The sequence below is a fragment of the Miniopterus natalensis genome, chromosome 6, assembly GCF_054644295.1.
Source record: "Miniopterus natalensis isolate mMinNat1 chromosome 6, mMinNat1.hap1, whole genome shotgun sequence".
Taxonomy (NCBI): domain Eukaryota; kingdom Metazoa; phylum Chordata; class Mammalia; order Chiroptera; family Miniopteridae; genus Miniopterus; species Miniopterus natalensis.
Genome location: NC_142086.1, coordinates 11,030,781 through 11,038,162, shown reverse-complemented (window position 1 = coordinate 11,038,162; position 7,382 = coordinate 11,030,781). Strand labels below are relative to the sequence as shown.

At 40.5% G+C, this 7,382-nt stretch overlaps 1 pseudogene; it reads left to right on the top strand.

Moving 5' to 3' along the window:
• The first annotated feature begins 216 nt into the window (after positions 1–216).
• LOC107528600 (elongation factor 1-alpha 1 pseudogene) lies at positions 217–5,275 on the top strand (annotated as a pseudogene).
• The last annotated feature ends 2,107 nt before the right edge of the window (positions 5,276–7,382 follow it).

The following is a 7,382-nucleotide window of genomic DNA, read 5'->3' as shown; positions in this document are numbered from 1 at the left end:
CCCCTCAGCCCCTGGGCCGCGGGCACAGCCCCGTCCGCATCCTCCTCCGAGGCCCCTCTGTCCCCGGCCAAGCCCAGCACCCGGTTCCACTAGAGGGACCACGAGGTTTAAAACCTATTTTACAACCTGCGGAACTCTCAGCGAGCCTCGGACGCCTCCCTTGGCAAATCCCCCAACGCTTACCGTGACGCCTTCGCTTCACCTGGGGCTGGGACGATGGCAGGGCCGCGGTAAGGAGAAGCCCCAGGTCGTATGAGCGCCTTGCGCGCCCCGTTAAAAGTATGAGCTTTTCCCTGCGAGCCATCAGAACCAAAGAAAGGCTTAAGGCAGAGGAGTGACCGGATCCGATTTTTGTCTTAAACAGTCATGAAGTAATTGCAGGGAGAAAAGTGGAATGGAGGGAGCAAAACGGGTGGGTGGTTTTTGGTGTGTGTGTGTTTTTTCAAATTCTAAGAGAAATCTTATTTAGAAAGTTAGAAAGGTAGTAGGAGTGCGCCAGCTGGGCTGCATAGGCTCAGGAAACAAGCTACAGAAGCAAAGGAAGGGTCCTTGGAGCTTAGGAGAGAGAAGGGCAGAGGTGAAGAGCCTGGGGGGGGGGGGGGGGGCAGGAAAGAAGGGGGCATGCTCCTCCAGAGGGAGGGCACAGCCAGACAGGTGACTTGTGCTTTGACACAAGATATTCTCTGTTAACCACTTTACTTTGTCAACATAAGAAACACTTTATAAGAGTTTGAGCCAAACTAATAATATGCTGGGGAGCAAGATCTCCAATGCTGCAGAGAAGAGCAGTTTTGCAGCTTGCTTTATGCATTTCACATTGAAGGAGATTACCTGGCGGTGGGAGGGAGCAAGGTGGGGACTGGATCACAAGACAGTAAGAGTATGTGTTCTAAAAAAAATTCTGTGCTTTCTCGAGGGTGGTTACAGCTTATTTCAAAGGTGTGTTAACCTAGATGTGCAGAAACAATAAACAGGGTTTACTGAAGACAAAGATCTAAGCCTTTTACTAAAGAAGTTATGTGCTGGGGCATGACCTGCCTAGTTAGGAATTTATGATCAGGTTACCCTGTGAGGTTACTTTCCATAGAACCTCAGTTTTTCACCCACAACTTGAACATCTAAGAGTAGTTTAAATTACTCCAGAAAATATCAAAAGCAAAAACTCCAAACAATATACACAGCTTTAACATCATCTCTTCTTAAAAAGATAATCATGAGGCCACTCCCTTCAGTTATCTCAGGATGTAATCGCAAAAGTGTTCAGAAAGGTTCCTGGGCACTTAGAAGGGCAAAGATGGGGGCAAATGGAGTGTGAAGTGTGTGGAGAGGACAAGAGACATGCTGGAGGGTGGCTGGGGTGACCTTGGCTCAGGGGGTCAGGCAGCAGATCAGAAGATAAAGGATGAAGCAGGTGGTAAGAAATAGAAAGAGAAAAAAGAGATCATAAAAAACTATTTTATAGATAGGAGAAGCCAACAGTATGACTATAAAATCAATCTTTTACTTGGAAATTTAAATATCAGAATTTCACTGTTGTCCACAGCTGATCCAGAAAGTGTTCTAAAGGCCACACATGGAGCACTGGGCCATTTGCAACAGCAGATTGCCAAGGGAAACTAGCTTCTTAGACTCAGCATATGACGATTAAGCACAGGAAACCAAATAGCGGGTTGAAGCCAAATTTTATAGGAGTCTCAAGTATAAACTATTTAATGAGTCTGAAAAGACCTATGCTTTTTACTTTAAATTGCGTAAAGTGATTATCCAATTCAGTAAATTCTCCATATGTAGTTAATGATATCATGTTCTATTATGGGGAGAACATCAGAATAACCAGTCCTTTTCTTAACTGAGAACATCAAAAAGAATCCATAACAAGACCTTTTTTAGCAGAGAAGATCACAATAAATATGCCTCCAGGCTGCTTCCAGTTTTGTGTCTGTTTTTAAGAGTTGCTAATTAAATTCAAATGATAAAAGTAGGAAATTCTTGCCAAGGCTTTAACTTGATTTATAGCAATGCTTGATTTTGAGCAATGACGTGTTGACATCCAGGATCCCTCAAGAAAGAAAACAGAGGACATTTGGTGGCCTTGGAAGAATGTTTCTGAGGACTGTGGCTAATTGCCCCGAGGGGACATATGTCAGAGCTCAGATTGAGCTCCCCTTAACGGTTCTCCCCACATAACCACAGAATACAGAGCTCATTTAGTTCAACACCCTCATGTTCCTGGGTTTGTTACTGGATCTATGTCTACTCACAAGCGTGCCTAAATCTCTGTACTTTTTCAACAATTTATTGACAGAAAGCAGCACAAAGGTACTGAGTTCAGACTCCCACCTCTGAGGAACTTTACTTTGGATGTTAGCCCGAGTGTTAAACCTCATGAAATTTTACATGCAGGCAAAGAATGCAGGCTCCAAGTAAAGCAGTCTGACTGTCAAGTCTCTGTCTCATTTAAAACATGTTATTTGAGCCAAAGCAACAGCTTTTTATTTGGTAACCATATTTTCCAAGACAATATGAGAACTGACTTTAAAATTTATTCAAATAAAGTGTGTCTGTATTTTAATTTTTAATTACATCCTTCTTTCAAATGTAGTTTTTGCATAATTTTCAGCTGTTCTGTGTGAATTAAAATTGGCTAGTGCTTTCTTCTTTTTTTATTACTATTCCAGCCGCCTTAGGACTAGCTTTGTTACATAAAAAGGAATTCACTTTACTTTTCCTTCTATCCTGGATCTATATATCTGAACTTGTCCACTTAGACTTGGGGCCAATAACTGATTTATCAATAGGGAGGCTAGTTCAAAAAAATATCGACTGTAGGTCACATTGACTTGTGTGGTCCTAAGAATGTGGTGTAAAAGGAGGCTAAGTGGGGAAAAATCTTGTTTTCTGGTAAAGTAATTGAAACCTTTGAACAGAAGAGTTTTTTGTTTTCATCCATGAAATTTGGCTTACATAAGATTTCTTTCTTTGATATAGTACTTTCAAGAATTGTTTTATTTTTAAAACAGAATATGATCCCAATAGAAAGAGGCAAGAACATGAACAGACAATTCAAAGAGGAGGAAATAACCTTTAAACAAATGAGAAGATGTTCAATTACATGATAATATGAGAAATGTACCATAAAATTACAAGGAAATGCCTTGTTTTCTCATCTATGTCTGGCAAAGATTTAAAAGTTGACTCTTACACTATTTTAGCAAAGAGGTAAGAAACTATATACTGTAATATATAGTTGATGGTATAAATTAGTTTAACTTTTGAAAGTCAGCTTGACAATGCTTGTCAATTTAAAATACAAATATCCTCTGCACTAAATTTTTGTGTGTAGAAGTCCAGTAATACATTCATAAAGATGTATGTATACAGTAATTTATAGTAGCATCCATCCATTGGAATAATATACAGCTATTAATAAGGGAAAGGTGTGGAAAGTGATATTAGACCAACTCCAAGTTATATTAACTTGTAAAAGAAAGACACTGTACAGTATGGAAAGTGAGTAAAAGAAATTGGAGCTATGTACATATACACATTAGATCAGCATCCATATAAAGCGTAAAATAACTGGCAAAATAAATTGCCCCTGGGGAGGACTGGAAAACAGAGGGTCTAGGAAACAGAGGGTCTAGTACTCTTTAGTTTTTTTAACAACCATCTGCACTGTTATTTGCATTTTTTCAAATAGTATTTAAAAACAAACAACAAAAAAGTGCTTTTTCACAACAGGTTTGCCACCAGAACACAGGTGTTGTGAAAACCATCACTAAATCAAAGCCAAAATGGGAAAGGAAAAGACATCAACATTGTCGTCATTGGGCACGTAGATGCTGGCAAATCTACCACTACTGGCCATCTGATCTCCAAATGTGGTGGGATCGACAAAAGAACCATCGAAAATTTTGAGACAGAAGCTGCTGAGATGGGGAAGGGCTCCTTTTAGTATGCCTGGGTCTCGGATAAACTGAAAGCTGAATGTGAGTGTGGTATGACCACTGATATCTCCCTGTGGAAATTCAAGACCAGCAAGTATTATGGTGACCACCATTGATGACCCAGGACACAGAGACTTCATCAAAAACATTACTGGCATATTTCAGGCTGACTGTGCCATCCTGATTGTTGCTGCTGGTGTTGGTGAACCTGAGGCAGGCATCTCCAAGAATGGGCAGACCCGTGAGCACACCCTTCTGGCTGACATATGGGATGTGAAGTAACTAATTGGTGTTAAAAAATTAATTCCAACTGAGCTGCCCTACAGCCAGAAGGGAAACGAGCAAATTGTTAAAGAAGTCAGCACCTACATGAAGAAAATTGGCTACAACCCTGACACAGTGGCATTTGTACCAATTTCTGATTGGAATGATGAAAACATGCTGGAGCCAAGTGCTAACCTGCCTTGGCTCACGGGATGGAAAGTTGCCTGTAAAGATGGCAATGCCAGTGGAACCATACTGCTTGAAGCTCTGGGTTGCATCCTTCCATGAACTTGTCCAACTGACAAGCCCCTGCATCTGCCCTTCCAGGATGTCTACAAAATTGGTAATATTGATATTATCCCTGTGGGTAGAGTGGAGACCAATGTTATCAAACCTGCATGGTGGTCGCCTTTGCTCCAGTCAACATTACAACTGAAGTAAAGTCTGTTGAAATGCACCATGAAGCTTTGAGTGAAGCCCTTCCTGGGGACAATGTGGGCTTCAGTGTCAAGAACGAGTGTGTCGAAGATGTCCATCATGGCAACATGGCTGGTGACAGCAAAAATGCCCCACCAGTGGAAGCAGCTGACTTCATAGCTCAGGTGATTATCTTGAATCTCCAGGCCACATCAGTGCGAGGTATGCACCTGTGCTGGACTGTCACACAGCTGATACTGCTTACAAATGTGCTGAGCTGAAGAAGAAGATTGGTTTGCATTCTGGGGAAAAGCTAGAAGATGGCCCAAAGTTTTTGAAATCTGGTGATGCTGCCATGGTCGATGTGGTTCCTGGCAAGCCCATGTGTACTGAGAATTTCTGTGACTATCCTCCTCTGGGCCATTTTCCTGTTTGTGACATGAGACAGAGTTGCTGTGAGTGTCATCAAAGCAGTGGACAAGATAGATGACAGCTGGAGCTGACAAAGTCACCAAGTCTGCCCAGAAAGCTCAGAAGGCTAAATGAATATTATTTATGCCACCCCAGTCTTAATCAGGGATGAAAAAAAAAAAAAACGGTCTTAGAACAATCTCAATTGGCCATTTAATAGTAAAAGACTGGTTAATAATTACAATGCATCGTAAAATTTTCAGAAGGAAAGGAGAATGTATTGTGGACCATTTGGTTTTCTTGGTATGTGGCAGTTTTTAAGTTGTTTTTTTAAAAAATTTATCTTTATTGTTGAAAGTATTACAGATACCCCCCTTTCCCCCATTGATCCCCTCAACCCCGCATCTGCCACCCCCCGCCAGGCCTTCACCACGCTATTGTCTGTGTCTATGGGTTATGCTATACGCATATAAATTCTTTGGTTAATCTTTCCCCACCCACCTTCCCTTCGAGATTCATCAGTCTGTTCCATGCTTCTTTGTCTCTGGATCTATTTTATTCCTCGGTCTATTTGGTTTATTAGATTCCACATATGAGTGAGATCATGTAAAACTGAATCAGGAGAATCAGAAAACCTGAATAGGCCAATAACAACGGATGAAATCAAAGCAGTAATTAAAAAACTGCCAGCAAAGAAAAGCCCTAGTTCAGGTGGCTTCACAGAGGAGCTCTCTAATTGTTTAAGTTATAGGGTTAAATAGTTCACTAAAAATTTTTCTTGCTTTTTGAGGTAGGCCTGTAGTGCTATGAGCTTTCCTCTCAGGACTGCTTTTGCTGTGTCCAGTAGATTTTGAGTTATTGTGTGTTCATTTTCATTTGTTTCCAGGAAGTTTTTTATTTATTTCTTGATCTTATTGGTAACCCATTCATTGTTTAGTAACATGCTATTGAGCCTCCATGTGTTTGACTGTTTTTGAGTGTTTTTACTGTAGCTGATTTCTAATTTCATACCCTTGTGATCTGAGATGCTTGATGTGATTTCAATCTTCTTGAAGTTGTAGAGACTGGTTTTGTGTCCTAACATGTGGTCTGTCTTTGAGAATGACCCATGTGCACTTGAGAAGAATCTCTATTCTGCAGCTTTGGGGTGAAATGTTCTGTAAATATCAATTAAATCCATCTGATCTAATGTGCCATTTAGTCACTGTTTCTGTGTTGACTTTTTGTCTGGAAGATCTACCTAGTGAAGTCAGTGGGGTGTTAAGTCCATGACTATGACTGTATTACTGTTGATCTCTCCCTTAAAGTCCTTAAGGTTACTATTGATAGGTCCTTATTTATTGCCATTTTAATAATGTATGCCTCTATTTCTCTCTCTATTTCTACTTCTAATTACAGCAGTCCTTTTAATATTTCCTGCAGTGCTGGTTTGGTGGTGATAAACTTCTTTAGCTTTTTTCTGTCTGAGAAGCTCCTTATTTCACCATCTATTTTGAACGATAGCCTTGCTGGAGAGAGTAGTCTTGGTTTCAGATCCTTGTTTTGCATTACCTTAAATACTTGATACCATTCCCTTCTGGCCTGTAGAGTTTCTGATGAGAAGTCAGCTGACAGCCTATGGGAGTTCCTTTGTAGGTTACAGGTTGCTTTTCTCGTGCTGCCTTTAACATTCTCTCTTTGTCTTGAATTTTTGGCATTTTAATTATTATGTGTCTGGGCATGGGCCTCTTTGGGTTCTTTTTGCTTGGGACTCTCTGTGCCTCCTGAGCTTATGTGGCTTTTTCCTTTACCAGGTTAGGGAAATTTTCTGCCTTTATTTCTTCAAATAGATTCTCTAAACCTTGATTACTTTCTGCCTCTTCTGGCACTCCTATGATGTGAATATTATAACGTTTTATGTTGTCCCACAACTCCCTTAGACTGTCCTCCCATTTTTTAATTGTTTTTTCTTTTTTGATCTCTGATTGAGTGATTTTTTTTCTACCCTGTCTTCTGATTCATTGATCTGGTCCTCAGCTTCTTCTAATCTGCTGTTTATTCCTTCCATTGTATTCTTTTTTCTTTTTTTATAATTTTAAAAAATATATATATATCTTTATTGATTTCAGACAGAGGAAAGGAGAGGGAGAGAGAGAGATAGAAACATCAATGATGAGAGAGTCATTGATCGAGCCCACAACCCGGGCATGTGCCCTGACTGGGAATTGAATCCCTATCGCCTGGATCCTAGGTCGACGCTCAACCACTGAGCCACGCCTGACCGGGCCCATTGTATTCTTTATTTCTGCTATGTCAGTTTTAATTTCCTTCATAGTCTTTATATATTTTTTCATGCTGTTGAGC